Source organism: Gobio gobio (assembly GCF_949357685.1).
Source record: "Gobio gobio genome assembly, chromosome: 11".
Taxonomy (NCBI): Eukaryota; Metazoa; Chordata; class Actinopteri; order Cypriniformes; family Gobionidae; genus Gobio; species Gobio gobio.
In genome coordinates, this window is record NC_137104.1 from 31,201,599 (window position 1) to 31,224,972 (window position 23,374).

Consider the following 23,374-nt stretch of genomic DNA (forward strand, 5'->3'; position numbering starts at 1 on the left):
ATGCAGTGATGGTACAGCAACTGTGGCGACGGGACGTACGTCTCCGTTCCCTGTTACCATACCTAACCGAGACGTTCCCTTTCAGTCGGTCACGTTCAACGTATAGGACCGGACAGAGGAAAGCTAGGGCTGGGTCTGCCTCCTCCGAAGGCAGCGCTTTCAGGCTCACCACCTGGTCCCGGAAGGGAGTGGTGGGAACCTTGGGCACATATCCAGGCCGGGGTCTCAGGATTACATGAGAGTTACCAGGCCCGAATTCCAGGCACGATTCGTCGACCGAAAATGCCAGCAGGTCCCCTACCCTCTTGATAGTGGCCAATGCAGTTAGGAGTACTGTCTTTAGTGACAACTTTTAACTCAGCTGACAGCAAAGGCTCGAAGGGCGCCGTCTGCAGTACGGTAAGCACCAGACTTAAGTCCCAAGAGGGTATTGAGGGAGGGCGAGGCGGATTTAGTCTCCTCGCCCCCCTCAGGAACCTGATGATCAGGTCGTGCTTACCTAAGGACTTTCCATCTACCAAGTCATGATTAGCGGCAACATACACCTTGAGGGTGGAGGGAGACAGCCTTCGCTCCAACCCGCTCTGTAGAAAGGAAAGCACAGAGCCGATCGTACACCTTCGGGGGTCTTCTCGCGAGAAGAGCACCAGTCGACGAACAGGTTCCACTTCAACGCATAGAGCCGTCTCGTAGAGGGAGCTCTAGCGGAAGAGATGGTGCCTACCACGTTTTGTGGTAGGCCACCTAGAACCTCCACGTCCCATCCAGGGACCGGACATGGAGTCTCCAGAGGTCCGGACGTGGGTGCCAGAGGGTGCCCCGTCTCTGAATCAGGAGGTCCTTCCTCAGAGGAATGGACCAAGGAGGTACTGTCGCGAGGAGCATCAGTTCCGGGAACCAAGTCCGGTTGATGTACGCAGCGGCCGCAGTGCTGTCCGTACGGACCAGAACGTGCTTGCCTCTGAGCGGCCCCTTGAGGCGGCTGAGTGCAAGACGAACTGCTAACAACTGGGGTCCCGTCCACAGACCCGAAACTGCAAGCCCGTTGTACGTGGCACCCCAGCCGGTGGATGAGGCATCCGTGGAGACAACAGCATGCCTGGACACTTGTTCTAGAAGCACTCCTGCCCGTAGAAAAGAAGGGTCCGACCACGGGCTGAAGGTTTGTCGGCATCTCTGCGTCACTTGGACACAGAGGTATCCGCTGTGCCACGCCCATCTCGGGACTCGATCGTGTAGCCAGCGTTGAAGCGGTCTCATATGAAGCAATCCGAGCTGCGTTACCGCAGTTGCAGATGCCATATGCCCCAGGAGCCTCTGAAAATGTTTCAGTGGTGCCGCTGTCCTGCATTTGAACGAATTCAAGCAGTTCAACACCGACTGGACGCGCTCCTCTGTGAGGCGCGGTGTCTGGGCGACCGAGTCCAGCTCCATCCCGAGAAAAGAGATCCTCTGCATGGGGCAGAGTTTGCTCTTCTCCCATTTGATCCGAAGGCCCAACTGGCTGAGGTGTCTGAGCACCATGTCCCTGTGTTCGCACAACTGCCCTCGCGACTGGGCAAGGATCAGCCAGTTGTCGAGGTAGTTGAGGATGCGAACGCCACGCTCTCTCATGGGAGCACTGGCCGCCTCTGCAACCTTCGTGAAGACGCGGGGCAAGAGGGCTAGCCCGAAGTTTAAGACTTTGTACTGATATGCTCGTCCGTCGAACACAAAGTGAAGAAATGGTATGTGTCGAGGGAGAATCGAAACATGAAAGTACGCGTCCTTCAGGTCGATCGCTGCAAACCAATCTTGGGGACGGCTGTACCTGAAGATGCGTTTCTGCGTGAGCATCTTGAACGGCAGCCTGTGAAGGGACCAGTTCAAGAACCGCAGATCCAAGATCGGCCGTAACCCGCCGCCTTTCTTGGGTACAATGAAGTACGGGCTGTAGAAGCCGGTCTTCATATCGGCTAGAGGGACAGGCTCTATCGCGTCCTTCGCCAGTAGGACCGCGATCTCCGCCTGGAGCACAGGAGTGTTCTCCTTCGACACGGAGGTGAAGTGAACGCCCCTGAACTTGGGGGGACGCCGGGCAAACTGAATCGCATAGCCGAGTCTGATGGTACGGATGAGCCAGCGAGACGGTCTGGGAAGCGCTAGCCAGGCTCCCAGGGACCGTGCAAGTGGGATCAACAGCACCACAGACGTACCCGCAGCGGGGCAGCGAGGCGGCATGCAGGGACCCGACTCTGACGGCCTGGTGGCGGCCCGAAGTGGGGTCTGAGTGTGCTGTGCAACACTTAACTGCTTCCGCTGAGGGGGTGTGCGAGTGCGGGAAGGCCTCTGGGGTGCGTCCCCACAGCCGGCACCCCCTGCTGGCGAACAGAGAGGCGTCTGAGAGTGACAAGGCATGGAAGCGTCGAACACTGTCAGGCGCCCTCTTGGCACCCAGAGATATTGGAAACTGCTCTTTTATTGAGAATTTGGGTACCACTGGCACTGGGGTACTAGTTTTCAACTGCAGGAACTAATGAAGGCTTCTTCAGAAGCGGTTAAACTGTTACAATCTTTAGCTCCTCAGGAACACATCCAGACACAAGAGAGCTTTTCACTATTAACAACAAAATAGGTCCATTGGTGCCAAAAATATGGAAGTGCCAGCAAACTGCACAAGTTTTTCCTCTCTCACTACCCTCAATGGTGGGGTGTCTGTGGCGCTGGCTGGCGGAGCACTCTTAACCCTCGTGCACTGTTCGATTTCTGGTTACACTCCTTATGGTCCGGGTCAAATTGACCCTAATTGGATTCAATACAATTCCCCAAAAATCACACTATGAAAAAACACATACAATCAGGTACAAACAATTCACTTTTAATATCAATACTTTTCACACATTACAAAGAATAAATATCTGAATTTACGATTTATAAAACTTTCTATAAATACTGAAAGACTTCTTCTGATGTTTCATCAGTATGTTCAAGTAGTACTTATTTCCGGCCAAAGGGTCTTTGAACTTTAACTTTGAATACATACTCTCCTTTTGATGTTTCATTAGCCAGACAGTAGTCCGTATTTGACCTATTGGACTAATTTATGTCCAAAGAGTTCTCAATCTTGAAAATTCTATACATTCTCATAGACTTTTCTTATGTTTCATCAGAAGTTCAAATATTACTTTTTGAACATATTTATGGCATTAAAAAAGTAGCTAAAAGGTCTACAAAAGGTACAATTTTGTTTTTTTTTTGTTTTTTTTACATATTATGGCTGTACAAAGTCCATATTTGACCTACTGAACAAATTTTTGTCCCAAAGGTCAAAAAGTCACTCATTGACTTCCCATCTGATTCCAATAAGTAGCTTACAGGTCTAAAAAAGGTTTGATTATTTTTTTTTATTATTTTTTTTTTTTACAAAAAGCTAAAAGGTTAAAAAAAAAAAAAATTTTTTTTTTTTTTACATATTATGGCTGTACAAGAAGTCCATATTTGACCTACTGAACAAATTTTTGTCCCAAAGGTCAAAAAGTCACTCATTGACTTTCCTTCTGGTTCCAATAGCTAAAAGGTCTACAAAAGGTTAAACAATTTTTTTTTTTTACATATTATGGCTGTACAAGAAGTCCATATTTGACCTACTGAACAAATTTTTGTCCCAAAGGTAAAAAAGTCACTCATTGATTTCCCTTCTGATTCCAATAAGTAGCTTACAGGTCTAAAAAAGGTTTGAATTTAAAAAATATATATATATCTATATTTTTTACATATTATGGTTGTACAAGAAGTCCATATTTGACCTACTGAACAAATTTTTGTCCCAAAGGTCAAAAAGTCACTCATTGACGTCCCTTCTGATTCCAATAAGTAGCTTACAGGTCTAAAAAAGGTTTTAATTTTTTTTTTTTTTTTTTTACATATTATGGCTGTACAAGAAGTCCATATTTGACCTACTGAACAAATTTTTGTCCCAAAGGTCAAAAAGTCACTCATTTACTTTCCTTCTGGTTCCAATAAGTAGCTAAAAGGTCTACAAAAGGTTACATTTTTATTTATTTATTTATTTTTTACATATTATGGCTGTACAAAGTCCATATTTGACCTACTGAACAAATTTTTGTCCCAAAGGTCAAAAAGTCACTCATTGAAGTCCCTTCTGATTCCAATAAGTAGCTTAAAGGTCTAAAAAAGGTTTACATTTTTTTTTATATATACATATTATGGCTATACAAGAAGTCCATATTTGACCTACTGAACAATTTTTTTTTTCCAAAGGTCAAAAAGTCACTCATTGACTTTCCTTCTGGTTCCAATAAGTAGCTAAAAGGTCTACAAAAGGTTTGAATATATATATTTTTTTTTTTTTTTACATATTATGGCTGTACAAGAAGTCCATATTTGACCTACTGAACAATTTTTTTTTTCCAAAGGTCAAAAAGTCACTCATTTACTTTTCTTCTGGTTCCAATAAGTAGCTAAAAGGTCTACAAAAGGTTACATTTTTATTTATTTATTTATTTTTTACATATTATGGCTGTACAAAGTCCATATTTGACCTACTCAACAAATTATTGTCCCAAAGGTCAAAAAGTCACTCATTGACTTCCCATCTGATTCCAATAAGTAGCTTACAGGTCTAAAAAAGGTTTGAATTTTTTTACATATTATGGCTGTACAAGAAGTCCATATTTGACCTACTGAACAATTTTTTTTTCCAAAGGTCAAAAAGTCACTCATTGACTTTCCTTCTGGTTCCAATAAGTAGCTAAAAGGTCTACAAAAGGTTACATTTTTATTTATTTATTTATTTTTTACATATTATGGCTGTACAAAGTCCATATTTGACCTACTCAACAAATTATTGTCCCAAAGGTCAAAAAGTCACTCATTGAAGTCCCTTCTGATTCCAATAAGTAGCTTAAAGGTCTAAAAAAGGTTTACATTTTTTTTTATATACATATTATGGCTATACAAGAAGTCCATATTTGACCTACTGAACATTTTTTTTTTTCCAAAGGTCAAAAAGTCACTCATTGACTTTCCTTCTGGTTCCAATAAGTAGCTAAAAGGTCTACAAAAGGTTTGAATATTATTTTTATTTTTATTTTTTACATATTATGGCTGTACAAGAAGTCCATATTTGACCTACTGAACAATTTTTTTTTTCCAAAGGTCAAAAAGTCACTCATTTACTTTCCTTCTGGTTCCAATAAGTAGCTAAAAGGTCTACAAAAGGTTACATTTTTATTTATTTATTTATTTTTTACATATTATGGCTGTACAAAGTCCATATTTGACCTACTGAACAAATTTTTGTCCCAAAGGTCAAAAAGTCACTCATTGACTTCCCATCTGATTCCAATAAGTAGCTTACAGGTCTAAAAAAGGTTTGAATTTTTTTACATATTATGGCTGTACAAGAAGTCCATATTTGACCTACTGAACAATTTTTTTTTCCAAAGGTCAAAAAGTCACTCATTGACTTTCCTTCTGGTTCCAATAAGTAGCTAAAAGGTCTACAAAAGGTTAAAACTTTTTTTTTAATTATTATTATTATTATTTACATATTATGGCTGTACAAAGTCCATATTTGACCTACTGAACAAATTTTTGTCCCAAAGGTCAAAAAGTCACTCATTGACTTTCCTTCTGGTTCCAATAAGTAGCTAAAGGGTCTACAAAAGGTTACATTTGTTTTTTTGTGTGTGTGTTTTTTTTTTTTACATATTATGGCTGTACAAGAAGTCCATATTTGACCTACTGAACAAATTTTTGTCCCAAAGGTCAAAAAGTCACTAATAGACTTTCCTTCTGGTTCCAATAGCTAAAATGTCTACAAAAGGTTAAACAATTTTTTTTTTTTTTTTTACATATTATGGCTGTACAAAGTCCATATTTGACCTACTGAACAAATTTTTGTCCCAAAGGTAAAAAAGTCACTCATTGACTTCCCTTCTGATTCCAATAAGTAGCTTACAGGTCTAAAAAAGGTTTGAATTTAAAATATATATATATATTTATATTTTTTTACATATTATGGCTGTACAAGAAGTCCATATTTGACCTACTGAACAATTTTTTTTTCCAAAGGTCAAAAAGTCACTCATTGACTTTCCTTCTGGTTCCAATAAGTAGCTAAAAGGTCTACAAAAGGTTAAAACTTTTTTTTTAATTATTATTATTATTATTTACATATTATGGCTGTACAAAGTCCATATTTGACCTACTGAACAAATTTTTGTCCCAAAGGTAAAAAAGTCACTCATTGACTTTCCTTCTGGTTCCAATAGCTAAAATGTCTACAAAAGGTTAAACAATTTTTTTTTTTTTTACATATTATGGCTGTACAAAGTCCATATTTGACCTACTGAACAAATTTTTGTCCCAAAGGTAAAAAAGTCACTCATTGACTTCCCTTCTGATTCCAATAAGTAGCTTACAGGTCTAAAAAAGGTTTGAATTTAAAATATATATATATATTTATATTTTTTTACATATTATGGCTGTACAAGAAGTCCATATTTGACCTACTGAACAAATTTTTGTCCCAAAGGTCAAAAAGTCACTCATTGACTTCCCTTCTGATTCCAATAAGTAGCTTACAGGTCTAAAAAAGGTTTGAATTTAAAATATATATATATATTTATATTTTTTTACATATTATGGCTGTACAAGAAGTCCATATTTGACCTACTGAACAAATTTTTGTCCCAAAGGTCAAAAAGTCACTCATTGACGTCCCTTCTGATTCCAATAAGTAGCTTACAGGTCTAAAAAAGGTTTGAATTTTTTTTTTTTTTTTACATATTATGGCTGTACAAGAAGTCCATATTTGACCTACTGAACAAATTTTTGTCCCAAAGGTCAAAAAGTCACTCATTGACTTTACTTCTGGTTCCAATAAGTAGCCAAAAGGTCTACAAAAGGTTTGATTTTTTTATTTATTTTTTTTACATTTTATGGCTGTACAAGAAGTCCATATTTGACCTACTCAACAAATTATTGTCCCAAAGGTCAAAAAGTCACTAATTGAAGTCCCTTCTGATTCCAATAAGTAGCTTAAAGGTCTAAAAAAGGTTTACATTTTTTTTTTATATACATATTATGGCTATACAAGAAGTCCATATTTGACCTACTGAACAATTTTTTTTTTCCAAAGGTCAAAAAGTCACTAATTGACTTTCCTTCTGGTTCCAATAAGTAGCTAAAAGGTCTACAAAAGGTTTGAATTTTTTTTTTTTTTTTTTTTACATATTATGGCTGTACAAGAAGTCCATATTTGACCTACTGAACAATTTTTTTTTCCAAAGGTCAAAAAGTCACTCATTTACTTTCCTTCTGGTTCCAATAAGTAGCTAAAAGGTCTACAAAAGGTTACATTTTTATCTATTTATTTATTTTTTACATATTATGGCTGTACAAAGTCCATATTTGACCTACTGAACAAATTTTTGTCCCAAAGGTCAAAAAGTCACTCATTGACTTCCCATCTGATTCCAATAAGTAGCTAAAAGGTCTACAAAAGGTTTGATTTTTATTTTATTTAATTTTTTTACATATTATGGCTGTACAAGAAGTCTATATTTGACCTACTGAATTTTTTTTTTTTCCAAAGGTCAAAAAGTCACTCATTGACTTTCCTTCAGGTTCCAAAAAGTAGCTAAAAGGTCTACAAAGGGTTTGAATTTTTTTTTTACATATTTTGGCTGTACAAGATGTCCATATTTGACCTACTGAACAATTTTTTTTTCCAAAGGTCAAAAAGTCACTCATTGACTTTCCTTCTGGTTCCAATAAGTAGCTAAAAGGTCTACAAAAGGTTAAAACTTTTTTTTTTATTATTATTATTATTATTTACATATTATGGCTGTACAAAGTCCATATTTGACCTACTGAACAAATTTTTGTCCCAAAGGTCAAAAAGTCACTCATTGACTTTCCTTCTGTTTCCAATAAGTAGCTAAAGGGTCTACAAAAGGTTTGAATTTTTTTTACATATTATGGCTGTACAAAGTCCATATTTGACCTACTGAACAAATTTTTGTCCCAAAGGTCAAAAAGTCACTCATTGACTTCCCTTCTGATTCCAATAAGTAGCTTACAGGTCTAAAAAAGGTTTGAATTTTTTTTACATATTGTGGCTGTACAAAGTCCATATTTGACCTACTGAACAAATTTTTGTCCCAAAGGTCAAAAAGTCACTCATTGACTTTCCTTCTGGTTCCAATAAGTAGCTAAAAGGTCTACAAAAGGTTTGAATTTTTTTTTTAATTTTTTTTTTTACATATTATGGCTGTACAAGAAGTCCATATTTGACCTACTGAACAATTTTTTTTTTCCAAAGGTCAAAAAGTCACTCATTGACTTTCCTTCTGGTTCCAATAAGTAGCTAAAAGGTCTACAAAAGGTTTGAATTTTATATATATATATATATATATATATATATATATATATATATATATATATATATATATATATATATATATATATATATATATATATATATATATATATATATATATATATATATATATATATATATATATATATATATATATATATATATATTATGGCTGTACAAGAAGTCTATATTTGACCTACTGAAAAAAATGTTTTTCCAAAGGTCAAAAAGTCACTCATTGACTTTCCTTCAGGTTCCAAAAAGTAGCTAAAAGGTCTACAAAGGGTTTGAATTTTTTTTACATATTATGGCTGTACAAGAAGTCCATATTTGACCTACTGAACTATTTTTTTTCCCAAAGGTCAAAAAGTCACTCATTGACTTTCCTTCTGGTTCCAATAAGTAGCTAAAAGGTCTACAAAATGTTTGAATTTTTTTAATATTTTTTTTTATATATATTATGGCTGTACAAGAAGTCCATATTTGACCTACTGAACAAATTTTTGTCCCAAAGGTCAAAAAGTCACTCATTGACTTCCCTTCTTGTTCCAATTAGTAGCTAAAACGTCTACAAAAGGTTTTAATTTAAAAAAAATTTTTAAATCTGAATCCAATTTTATTTCAAAGTCCATTTATCTTACTGAACAAATTTTTGGCCCAAGAGTCCTTGAACACTAACTTACTATAAATACACACTCGTTGACTTCCCTTCTGAATCCAATTGCTAGCCAAAAGTTCCACAAAAATGTTTTAATGTTTTTTTTACTATTATTATTTTTTACATATTATGGCTGTACAGAAGTCCATATTGACCTACTGAAAATATTTTTGGCCCAAAGGTCAAAAAGTCACTCATTGACTTTCCTTCTGGTTCAAATAGCTAAAAGGTCTACAAAAGGTTAAACTAATTTTATTTTATTTTTTTACATATTATGGCTGTACAAAGTCCATATTTGACCTACTGAACAAATTTTTGTCCCAAAGGTCAAAAAGTCACTCATTGACTTCCCTTCTGATTCCAATAAGTAGCTTACAGGTCTAAAAAAGGTTTGAATTTTTTTTGTGTTTTTTTTACATATTATGTCTGTACAAGATGTCCATATTTGACCTACTGAACAATTTTTTTTCAAAGGTCAAAAAGTCACTCATTTACTTTCCTTCTGGTTCCAATAAGTAGCTAAAAGGTCTACAAAAGGTTAAATTTTTATTTATTTATTTATTTGTTACATATTATGGCTGTACAAAGTCCATATTTGACCTACTGAACAATTTTTTTTCCAAAGGTCAAAAAGTCACTCATTGACTTCCCATCTGATTCCAATAAGTAGCTTACAGGTCTAAAAAAGGTTTGAATTTTTTTTTACAAATTATGGCTGTACAAGAAGTCCATATTTGACCTACTGAACAATTTTTTTTTCCAAAGGTCAAAAAGTCACTCATTGACTTTCCTTCTGGTTCCAATAAGTAGCTAAAAGGTCTACAAAAGGTTTGAATTTTTTTGTATTTATTTTTTATATATATATTATGGCTGAATAAGAAGTCCATATTTGACCTACTGAACAATTTTTTTTTCCAAAGTTCAAAAAGTCACTCATTGACTTCCCTTCTGATTCCAATAAGTAGCTTACAGGTCTAAAAAAGGTTTGAATTTTTTTTTTTTTTACATATTATGGCTGTACAAGAAGTCCATATTTGACCTACTGAACAATTTTTTTTCCCAAAGGTCAAAAAGTCACTCATTGACTTTCCTTCTGGTTCCAATAAGTAGCTAAAAGGTCTACAAAAGGTTAAATTTTTTTTTGTATTATTTTTACATATTATGGCTGTACAAAGTCCATATTTGACCTACTGAACAAATTTTTGTCCCAAAGGTCAAAAAGTCACTCATTGACTTCCCTTCTGATTCCAATAAGTAGCTTACAGGTCTAAAAAAGGTTTGAATTTTTTTTACATATTATGGCTGTACAAGAAGTTCATATTTGACCCTCTGAACAATTTTTTTTTTCCAAAGGTCAAAAAGTCACTCATTGACTTTCCTTCTGGTTCCAATAAGTAGCTAAAAGGTCTAAAAAATGTTTGAATTTTTTTTATATATATATATATATATATATATATATATATATATATATATATATATATATTATGGCTGTACAAGAAGTCTATATTTGACCTACTGAATTTTTTTTTTTTCCAAAGGTCAAAAAGTCACTCATTGACTTTCCTTCAGGTTCCAAAAAGTAGCTAAAAGGTCTACAAAGGGTAAAAAAATTTTTTTTTTTTTTTATTACATGTTATGGCTGTACAAGAAGTCCATATTTGACCTACTGAACAAATTTTTTTCCTAAAGGCAAAAAGTCACTCATTGACGTCCCTTCTGATTCCAATAAGTAGCTTACAGGTCTAAAAAAGGTTTGAATTTTTTTTTTTTTTTTTTTTTTTACATATTATGGCTGTACAAGAAGTCCATATTTGACCTACTGAACAATTTTTTTTCCCAAAGGTCAAAAAGTCACTCATTGACTTTCCTTCTGGTTCCAATAAGTAGCTAAAAGGTCTACAAAAGGTTTGAATTTTTTTAATATTTTTTTTATATATATTATGGCTGTACAAGAAGTCGATATTTGACCTACTGAACAATTTTTTTTTCCAAAGGTCAAAAAGTCACTCATGGACTTTCCTTCTGGTTCCAATAAGTAGCTAAAAGGTCTACAAAAGGTTAAATTTTTATTTTTTATTTTTTTTACATATTATGGCTGTACAAAGTCCATATTTGACCTACTGAACAAATTTTTGTCCCAAAGGTCAAAAAGTCACTCATTGACTTCCCTTCTGATTCCAATAAGTAGCTTACAGGTCTAAAAAAGGTTTGAATTTTTTTTTACATATTATGGCTGTACAAGAAGTTCATATTTGACCTACTGAACAATTTTTTTTTTCCAAAGGTCAAAAAGTCACTCATTGACTTTCCTTCTGGTTCCAATAAGTAGCTAAAAGGTCTACAAAGGGTTTGAATTTTTTTAATATTTTTTTTTATATATATTATGGCTGTACAAGAAGTCGATATTTGACCTACTGAACAATTTTTTTTTCCAAAGGTCAAAAAGTCACTCATTGACTTCCCTTCTGATTCCAATAAGTAGCTAAAAGGTCTACAAAGGGTTTGAATTTTTTTTTTACATATTATGGCTGTACAAGAAGTCCATATTTGACCTACTGAACAATTTTTTTTCCCAAAGGTCAAAAAGTCACTCATTGACTTTCCTTCTGGTTCCAATAAGTAGCTAAAAGGTCTACAAAAGGTTTGAATTTTTTTAATATTTTTTTTTATATATATTATGGCTGTACAAGAAGTCGATATTTGACCTACTGAACAATTTTTTTTTCCAAAGGTCAAAAAGTCACTCATTGACTTCCCTTCTGATTCCAATAAGTAGCTAAAAGGTCTACAAAAGGTTTGAATTTTTTTAATATTTTTTTTTATATATATTATGGCTGTACAAGAAGTCGATATTTGACCTACTGAACAATTTTTTTTTCCAAAGGTCAAAAAGTCACTCATTGACTTTCCTTCTGGTTCCAATAAGTAGCTAAAAGGTCTACAAAAGGTTTGAATTTTTTTAATATTTTTTTTTATATATATTATGGCTGTACAAGAAGTCGATATTTGACCTACTGAACAAATTTTTGTCCCAAAGGTCAAAAAGTCACTCATTGACTTCCCTTCTGATTCCAATAAGTAGCTTACAGGTCTAAAAAAGGTTTGAATTTTTTTTACATATTATGGCTGTACAAGAAGTTCATATTTGACCTACTGAACAATTTTTTTTTTCCAAAGGTCAAAAAGTCACTCATTGACTTTCCTTCTGGTTCCAATAAGTAGCTAAAAGGTCTAAAAAAGGTTTGATTTTTTATATATATATATATATATATATATATATATATATATATATATATATATATATTATGGCTGTACAAGAAGTCTATATTTGACCTACTGAATTTTTTTTTTTCCAAAGGTCAAAAAGTCACTCATTGACTTTCCTTCAGGTTCCAAAAAGTAGCTAAAAGGTCTACAAAGGGTTTGAATTTTTTTTTTTACATATTATGGCTGTACAAGATGTCCATATTTGACCTACTGAACAATTTTTTTTTCCAAAGGTCAAAAAGTCACTCATTGACTTTCCTTCTGGTTCCAATAAGTAGCTAAAAGGTCTACAAAAGGTTTGAATTTTTTTGTATTTATTTTTTATATATATATTATGGCTGAATAAGAAGTCCATATTTGACCTACTGAACAATTTTTTTTTCCAAAGTTCAAAAAGTCACTCATTGACTTCCCTTCTGATTCCAATAAGTAGCTTACAGGTCTAAAAAAGGTTTGAATTTTTTTTTATTTTATTTTTTTACATATTATGGCTGTACAAGAAGTCCATATTTGACCTACTGAACAATTTTCTTTTCCAAAGGTCAAAAAGTCACTCATGGACTTTCCTTCTGGTTCCAATAAGTAGCTAAAAGGTCTACAAAAGGTTAAATTTTTATTTTGTATTATTTTTACATATTATGGCTGTACAAAGTCCATATTTGACCTACTGAACAAATTTTTGTCCCAAAGGTCAAAAAGTCACTCATTGACTTCCCTTCTGATTCCAATAAGTAGCTTACAGGTCTAAAAAAGGTTTGAATTTTTTTTTACATATTATGGCTGTACAAGAAGTTCATATTTGACCTACTGAACAATTTTTTTTTTCCAAAGGTCAAAAAGTCACTCATTGACTTTCCTTCAGGTTCCAAAAAGTAGCTAAAAGGTCTACAAAGGGTTTGAATTTTTTTTTTTTACATATTATGGCTGTACAAGATGTCCATATTTGACCTACTGACCAATTTTTTTTCCAAAGGTCAAAAAGTCACTCATTGACTTTCCTTCTGGTTCCAATAAGTAGCTTAAAGGTCTACAAAAGGTTAAATTTTTTTTAATTTTTTTTATTACATGTTATGGCTGTACAAGAAGTCCATATTTGACCTACTGAACAAATTTTTTTCCCAAAAGTCAAAAAGTCACTCATTGACGTCCCTTCTGATTCCAATAAGTAGCTTACAGGTCTAAAAAAGGTTTGAATTTTTTTTTTTTTTTTTTTTTTACATATTATGGCTGTACAAGAAGTCCATATTTGACCTACTGAACAATTTTTTTTCCCAAAGGTCAAAAAGTCACTCATTGACTTTCCTTCTGGTTCCAATAAGTAGCTAAAAGGTCTACAAAAGGTTTGAATTTTTTTAATATTTTTTTTATATATATTATGGCTGTACAAGAAGTCGATATTTGACCTACTGAACAATTTTTTTTTCCAAAGGTCAAAAAGTCACTCATGGACTTTCCTTCTGGTTCCAATAAGTAGCTAAAAGGTCTACAAAAGGTTAAATTTTTTTTTTTTATTTTTTTTTACATATTATGGCTGTACAAAGTCCATATTTGACCTACTGAACAAATTTTTGTCCCAAAGGTCAAAAAGTCACTCATTGACTTCCCTTCTGATTCCAATAAGTAGCTTACAGGTCTAAAAAAGGTTTGAATTTTTTTTACATATTGTGGCTGTACAAAGTCCATATTTGACCTACTGAACAAATTTTTGTCCCAAAGGTCAAAAAGTCACTCATTGACTTTCCTTCTGGTTCCAATAAGTAGCTAAAAGGTCTACAAAAGGTTTGAATTTTTTATTTATTTTTTTTTTTTACATATTATGGCTGTACAAGAAGTCCATATTTGACCTACTGAACAATTTTTTTTTTCCAAAGGTCAAAAAGTCACTCATTGACTTTCCTTCTGGTTCCAATAAGTAGCTAAAAGGTCTACAAAAGGTTTGAATTTTTATATATATATATATATATATATTATGGCTGTACAAGAAGTCTATATTTGACCTACTGAAAAAAATGTTTTTCCAAAGGTCAAAAAGTCACTCATTGACTTTCCTTCAGGTTCCAAAAAGTAGCTAAAAGGTCTACAAAGGGTTTGAATTTTTTTTACATATTATGGCTGTACAAGAAGTCCATATTTGACCTACTGAACAATTTTTTTTCCCAAAGGTCAAAAAGTCACTCATTGACTTTCCTTCTGGTTCCAATAAGTAGCTAAAAGGTCTACAAAATGTTTGAATTTTTTTAATATTTTTTTTTATATATATTATGGCTGTACAAGAAGTCCATATTTGACCTACTGAACAAATTTTTGTCCCAAAGGTCAAAAAGTCACTCATTGACTTCCCTTCTGGTTCCAATTAGTAGCTAAAACGTCTACAAAAGGTTTTAATTTAAAAAAAATTTTTAAATCTGAATCCAATTTTATTTCAAAGTCCATTTATCTTACTGAACAAATTTTTGGCCCAAGAGTCCTTGAACACTAACTTACTATAAATACACACTCGTTGACTTCCCTTCTGAATCCAATTGCTAGCCAAAAGTTCCACAAAAATGTTTTAATGTTTTTTTTACTATTATTATTTTTTACATATTATGGCTGTACAGAAGTCCATATTGACCTACTGAAAATATTTTTGGCCCAAAGGTCAAAAAGTCACTCATTGACTTTCCTTCTGGTTCAAATAGCTAAAAGGTCTACAAAAGGTTAAACTAATTTTATTTTATTTTTTTACATATTATGGCTGTACAAAGTCCATATTTGACCTACTGAACAAATTTTTGTCCCAAAGGTCAAAAAGTCACTCATTGACTTCCCTTCTGATTCCAATAAGTAGCTTACAGGTCTAAAAAAGGTTTGAATTTTTTTTGTGTTTTTTTTACATATTATGTCTGTACAAGATGTCCATATTTGACCTACTGAACAATTTTTTTTTCAAAGGTCAAAAAGTCACTCATTTACTTTCCTTCTGGTTCCAATAAGTAGCTAAAAGGTCTACAAAAGGTTAAATTTTTATTTATTTATTTATTTGTTACATATTATGGCTGTACAAAGTCCATATTTGACCTACTGAACAATTTTTTTTCCAAAGGTCAAAAAGTCACTCATTGACTTCCCATCTGATTCCAATAAGTAGCTTACAGGTCTAAAAAAGGTTTGAATTTTTTTTTACAAATTATGGCTGTACAAGAAGTCCATATTTGACCTACTGAACAATTTTTTTTTCCAAAGGTCAAAAAGTCACTCATTGACTTTCCTTCTGGTTCCAATAAGTAGCTAAAAGGTCTACAAAAGGTTTGAATTTTTTTGTATTTATTTTTTATATATATATTATGGCTGAATAAGAAGTCCATATTTGACCTACTGAACAATTTTTTTTTCCAAAGTTCAAAAAGTCACTCATTGACTTCCCTTCTGATTCCAATAAGTAGCTTACAGGTCTAAAAAAGGTTTGAATTTTTTTTTTTTTTACATATTATGGCTGTACAAGAAGTCCATATTTGACCTACTGAACAATTTTTTTTCCCAAAGGTCAAAAAGTCACTCATTGACTTTCCTTCTGGTTCCAATAAGTAGCTAAAAGGTCTACAAAAGGTTAAATTTTTTTTTGTATTATTTTTACATATTATGGCTGTACAAAGTCCATATTTGACCTACTGAACAAATTTTTGTCCCAAAGGTCAAAAAGTCACTCATTGACTTCCCTTCTGATTCCAATAAGTAGCTTACAGGTCTAAAAAAGGTTTGAATTTTTTTTACATATTATGGCTGTACAAGAAGTTCATATTTGACCTACTGAACAATTTTTTTTTTCCAAAGGTCAAAAAGTCACTCATTGACTTTCCTTCTGGTTCCAATAAGTAGCTAAAAGGTCTAAAAAATGTTTGAATTTTTTTTATATATATATATATATATATATATATATATATATATTATGGCTGTACAAGAAGTCTATATTTGACCTACTGAATTTTTTTTTTTTCCAAAGGTCAAAAAGTCACTCATTGACTTTCCTTCAGGTTCCAAAAAGTATCTAAAAGGTCTACAAAGGGTAAAAATTTTTTTTTTTTTTTTTATTACATGTTATGGCTGTACAAGAAGTCCATATTTGACCTACTGAACAAATTTTTTTCCTAAAGGCAAAAAGTCACTCATTGACGTCCCTTCTGATTCCAATAAGTAGCTTACAGGTCTAAAAAAGGTTTGAATTTTTTTTTTTTTTTTTTTTTTTACATATTATGGCTGTACAAGAAGTCCATATTTGACCTACTGAACAATTTTTTTTCCCAAAGGTCAAAAAGTCACTCATTGACTTTCCTTCTGGTTCCAATAAGTAGCTAAAAGGTCTACAAAAGGTTTGAATTTTTTTAATATTTTTTTTATATATATTATGGCTGTACAAGAAGTCGATATTTGACCTACTGAACAATTTTTTTTTCCAAAGGTCAAAAAGTCACTCATGGACTTTCCTTCTGGTTCCAATAAGTAGCTAAAAGGTCTACAAAAGGTTAAATTTTTATTTTTTATTTTTTTTACATATTATGGCTGTACAAAGTCCATATTTGACCTACTGAACAAATTTTTGTCCCAAAGGTCAAAAAGTCACTCATTGACTTCCCTTCTGATTCCAATAAGTAGCTTACAGGTCTAAAAAAGGTTTGAATTTTTTTTTACATATTATGGCTGTACAAGAAGTTCATATTTGACCTACTGAACAATTTTTTTTTTCCAAAGGTCAAAAAGTCACTCATTGACTTTCCTTCTGGTTCCAATAAGTAGCTAAAAGGTCTAAAAAAGGTTTGATTTTTTTATATATATATATATATATATATATATATATATATATATATATATATATATATTATGGCTGTACAAGAAGTCTATATTTGACCTACTGAATTTTTTTTTTTTCCAAAGGTCAAAAAGTCACTCATTGACTTTCCTTCAGGTTCCAAAAAGTAGCTAAAAGGTCTACAAAGGGTTTGAATTTTTTTTTTACATATTATGGCTGTACAAGAAGTCCATATTTGACCTACTGAACAATTTTTTTTCCCAAAGGTCAAAAAGTCACTCATTGACTTTCCTTCTGGTTCCAATAAGTAGCTAAAAGGTCTACAAAAGGTTTGAATTTTTTTAATATTTTTTTTTATATATATTATGGCTGTACAAGAAGTCGATATTTGACCTACTGAACAATTTTTTTTTCCAAAGGTCAAAAAGTCACTCATTGACTTCCCTTCTGATTCCAATAAGTAGCTAAAAGGTCTACAAAAGGTTTGAATTTTTTTAATATTTTTTTTTATATATATTATGGCTGTACAAGAAGTCGATATTTGACCTACTGAACAATTTTTTTTTCCAAAGGTCAAAAAGTCACTCATTGACTTTCCTTCTGGTTCCAATAAGTAGCTAAAAGGTCTACAAAAGGTTTGAATTTTTTTAATATTTTTTTTTATATATATTATGGCTGTACAAGAAGTCGATATTTGACCTACTGAACAAATTTTTGTCCCAAAGGTCAAAAAGTCACTCATTGACTTCCCTTCTGATTCCAATAAGTAGCTTACAGGTCTAAAAAAGGTTTGAATTTTTTTTACATATTATGGCTGTACAAGAAGTTCATATTTGACCTACTGAACAATTTTTTTTTTCCAAAGGTCAAAAAGTCACTCATTGACTTTCCTTCTGGTTCCAATAAGTAGCTAAAAGGTCTAAAAAAGGTTTGATTTTTTTTTTTATATATATATATATATATATATATATATATATATATATATATATATATATATATATATATATATATATATATATATATATATATATATATATATATATATATATATATATATATATATATATATATATATTATGGCTGTACAAGAAGTCTATATTTGACCTACTGAATTTTTTTTTTTCCAAAGGTCAAAAAGTCACTCATTGACTTTCCTTCAGGTTCCAAAAAGTAGCTAAAAGGTCTACAAAGGGTTTGAATTTTTTTTTTTACATATTATGGCTGTACAAGATGTCCATATTTGACCTACTGAACAATTTTTTTTTCCAAAGGTCAAAAAGTCACTCATTGACTTTCCTTCTGGTTCCAATAAGTAGCTAAAAGGTCTACAAAAGGTTTGAATTTTTTTGTATTTATTTTTTATATATATATTATGGCTGAATAAGAAGTCCATATTTGACCTACTGAACAATTTTTTTTTCCAAAGTTCAAAAAGTCACTCATTGACTTCCCTTCTGATTCCAATAAGTAGCTTACAGGTCTAAAAAAGGTTTGAATTTTTTTTTATTTTATTTTTTTACATATTATGGCTGTACAAGAAGTCCATATTTGACCTACTGAACAATTTTCTTTTCCAAAGGTCAAAAAGTCACTCATGGACTTTCCTTCTGGTTCCAATAAGTAGCTAAAAGGTCTACAAAAGGTTAAATTTTTATTTTGTATTATTTTTACATATTATGGCTGTACAAAGTCCATATTTGACCTACTGAACAAATTTTTGTCCCAAAGGTCAAAAAGTCACTCATTGACTTCCCTTCTGATTCCAATAAGTAGCTTACAGGTCTAAAAAAGGTTTGAATTTTTTTTTACATATTATGGCTGTACAAGAAGTTCACATTTGACCTACTGAACAATTTTTTTTTTCCAAAGGTCAAAAAGTCACTCATTGACTTTCCTTCAGGTTCCAAAAAGTAGCTAAAAGGTCTACAAAGGGTTTGAATTTTTTTTTTTTACATATTATGGCTGTACAAGATGTCCATATTTGACCTACTGACCAATTTTTTTTCCAAAGGTCAAAAAGTCACTCATTGACTTTCCTTCTGGTTCCAATAAGTAGCTTAAAGGTCTACAAAAGGTTAAATTTTTTTTAATTTTTTTTATTACATGTTATGGCTGTACAAGAAGTCCATATTTGACCTACTGAACAAATTTTTTTCCCAAAAGTCAAAAAGTCACTCATTGACGTCCCTTCTGATTCCAATAAGTAGCTTACAGGTCTAAAAAAGGTTTGAATTTTTTTTTTTTTTTTTTTTTTTACATATTATGGCTGTACAAGAAGTCCATATTTGACCTACTGAACAATTTTTTTTCCCAAAGGTCAAAAAGTCACTCATTGACTTTCCTTCTGGTTCCAATAAGTAGCTAAAAGGTCTACAAAAGGTTTGAATTTTTTTAATATTTTTTTTATATATATTATGGCTGTACAAGAAGTCGATATTTGACCTACTGAACAATTTTTTTTTCCAAAGGTCAAAAAGTCACTCATGGACTTTCCTTCTGGTTCCAATAAGTAGCTAAAAGGTCTACAAAAGGTTAAATTTTTATTTTTTATTTTTTTTTACATATTATGGCTGTACAAAGTCCATATTTGACCTACTGAACAAATTTTTGTCCCAAAGGTCAAAAAGTCACTCATTGACTTCCCTTCTGATTCCAATAAGTAGCTTACAGGTCTAAAAAAGGTTTGAATTTTTTTTACATATTGTGGCTGTACAAAGTCCATATTTGACCTACTGAACAAATTTTTGTCCCAAAGGTCAAAAAGTCACTCATTGACTTTCCTTCTGGTTCCAATAAGTAGCTAAAAGGTCTACAAAAGGTTTGAATTTTTTATTTTATTTTATTTTTTACATATTATGGCTGTACAAGAAGTCCATATTTGACCTACTGAACAATTTTTTTTTTCCAAAGGTCAAAAAGTCACTCATTGACTTTCCTTCTGGTTCCAATAAGTAGCTAAAAGGTCTACAAAAGGTTTGAATTTTTATATATATATATATATATATATTATGGCTGTACAAGAAGTCTATATTTGACCTACTGAAAAAAATGTTTTTCCAAAGGTCAAAAAGTCACTCATTGACTTTCCTTCAGGTTCCAAAAAGTAGCTAAAAGGTCTACAAAGGGTTTGAATTTTTTTTACATATTATGGCTGTACAAGAAGTCCATATTTGACCTACTGAACAATTTTTTTTCCCAAAGGTCAAAAAGTCACTCATTGACTTTCCTTCTGGTTCCAATAAGTAGCTAAAAGGTCTACAAAATGTTTGAATTTTTTTAATATTTTTTTTTATATATATTATGGCTGTACAAGAAGTCCATATTTGACCTACTGAACAAATTTTTGTCCCAAAGGTCAAAAAGTCACTCATTGACTTCCCTTCTGGTTCCAATTAGTAGCTAAAACGTCTACAAAAGGTTTTAATTTAAAAAAAATTTTTAAATCTGAATCCAATTTTATTTCAAAGTCCATTTATCTTACTGAACAAATTTTTGGCCCAAGAGTCCTTGAACACTAACTTACTATAAATACACACTCGTTGACTTCCCTTCTGAATCCAATTGCTAGCCAAAAGTTCCACAAAAATGTTTTAATGTTTTTTTTACTATTATTATTTTTTACATATTATGGCTGTACAGAAGTCCATATTGACCTACTGAAAATATTTTTGGCCCAAAGGTCAAAAAGTCACTCATTGACTTTCCTTCTGGTTCAAATAGCTAAAAGGTCTACAAAAGGTTAAACTAATTTTATTTTATTTTTTTACATATTATGGCTGTACAAAGTCCATATTTGACCTACTGAACAAATTTTTGTCCCAAAGGTCAAAAAGTCACTCATTGACTTCCCTTCTGATTCCAATAAGTAGCTTACAGGTCTAAAAAAGGTTTGAATTTTTTTTGTGTTTTTTTTACATATTATGTCTGTACAAGATGTCCATATTTGACCTACTGAACAATTTTTTTTTCAAAGGTCAAAAAGTCACTCATTTACTTTCCCATCTGATTCCAATAAGTAGCTTACAGGTCTAAAAAAGGTTTGAATTTTTTTTTACAAATTATGGCTGTACAAGAAGTCCATATTTGACCTACTGAACAATTTTTTTTTCCAAAGGTCAAAAAGTCACTCATTGACTTTCCTTCTGGTTCCAATAAGTAGCTAAAAGGTCTACAAAAGGGTAAAATTTTTTTTGTATTATTTTTACATATTATGGCTGTACAAAGTCCATATTTGACCTACTGAACAAATTTTTGTCCCAAAGGTCAAAAAGTCACTCATTGACTTCCCTTCTGATTCCAATAAGTAGCTTACAGGTCTAAAAAAGGTTTGAATTTTTTTTACATATTATGGCTGTACAAGAAGTTCATATTTGACCTACTGAACAATTTTTTTTTTCCAAAGGTCAAAGTCACTCATTGACTTTCCTTCTGGTTCCAATAAGTAGCTAAAAGGTCTAAAAAATGTTTGAATTTTTTTTATATATATATATATATATATATATATATTATGGCTGTACAAGAAGTCTATATTTGACCTACTGAATTTTTTTTTTTTTCAAAGGTCAAAAAGTCACTCATTGACTTTCCTTCAGGTTCCAAAAAGTAGCTAAAAGGTCTACAAAGGGTAAAAAAAATTTTTTTTTTTTTTATTACATGTTATGGCTGTACAAGAAGTCCATATTTGACCTACTGAACAAATTTTTTTCCTAAAGGCAAAAAGTCACTCATTGACGTCCCTTCTGATTCCAATAAGTAGCTTACAGGTCTAAAAAAGGTTTGAATTTTTTTTTTTTTTTTTTTTTTTACATATTATGGCTGTACAAGAAGTCCATATTTGACCTACTGAACAATTTTTTTTCCCAAAGGTCAAAAAGTCACTCATTGACTTTCCTTCTGGTTCCAATAAGTAGCTAAAAGGTCTACAAAAGGTTTGAATTTTTTTAATATTTTTTTTATATATATTATGGCTGTACAAGAAGTCGATATTTGACCTACTGAACAATTTTTTTTTCCAAAGGTCAAAAAGTCACTCATGGACTTTCCTTCTGGTTCCAATAAGTAGCTAAAAGGTCTACAAAAGGTTAAATTTTTATTTTTTATTTTTTTTACATATTATGGCTGTACAAAGTCCATATTTGACCTACTGAACAAATTTTTGTCCCAAAGGTCAAAAAGTCACTCATTGACTTCCCTTCTGATTCCAATAAGTAGCTAAAAGGTCTAAAAAAGGTTTGATTTTTTTTTATATATATATATATATATATATATTATGGCTGTACAAGAAGTCTATATTTGACCTACTGAATTTTTTTTTTTTCCAAAGGTCAAAAAGTCACTCATTGACTTTCCTTCAGGTTCCAAAAAGTAGCTAAAAGGTCTACAAAGGGTTTGAATTTTTTTTTTACATATTATGGCTGTACAAGAAGTCCATATTTGACCTACTGAACAATTTTTTTTCCCAAAGGTCAAAAAGTCACTCATTGACTTTCCTTCTGGTTCCAATAAGTAGCTAAAAGGTCTACAAAAGGTTTGAATTTTTTTAATATTTTTTTTTATATATATTATGGCTGTACAAGAAGTCTATATTTGACCTACTGAATTTTTTTTTTTTTCAAAGGTCAAAAAGTCACTCATTGACTTTCCTTCAGGTTCCAAAAAGTAGCTAAAAGGTCTACAAAGGGTAAAAAAATTTTTTTTTTTTTTTATTACATGTTATGGCTGTACAAGAAGTCCATATTTGACCTACTGAACAAATTTTTTTCCTAAAGGCAAAAAGTCACTCATTGACGTCCCTTCTGATTCCAATAAGTAGCTTACAGGTCTAAAAAAGGTTTGAATTTTTTTTTTTTTTTTTTTTTTTACATATTATGGCTGTACAAGAAGTCCATATTTGACCTACTGAACAATTTTTTTTCCCAAAGGTCAAAAAGTCACTCATTGACTTTCCTTCTGGTTCCAATAAGTAGCTAAAAGGTCTACAAAAGGTTTGAATTTTTTTAATATTTTTTTTATATATATTATGGCTGTACAAGAAGTCGATATTTGACCTACTGAACAATTTTTTTTTCCAAAGGTCAAAAAGTCACTCATGGACTTTCCTTCTGGTTCCAATAAGTAGCTAAAAGGTCTACAAAAGGTTAAATTTTTATTTTTTATTTTTTTTACATATTATGGCTGTACAAAGTCCATATTTGACCTACTGAACAAATTTTTGTCCCAAAGGTCAAAAAGTCACTCATTGACTTCCCTTCTGATTCCAATAAGTAGCTAAAAGGTC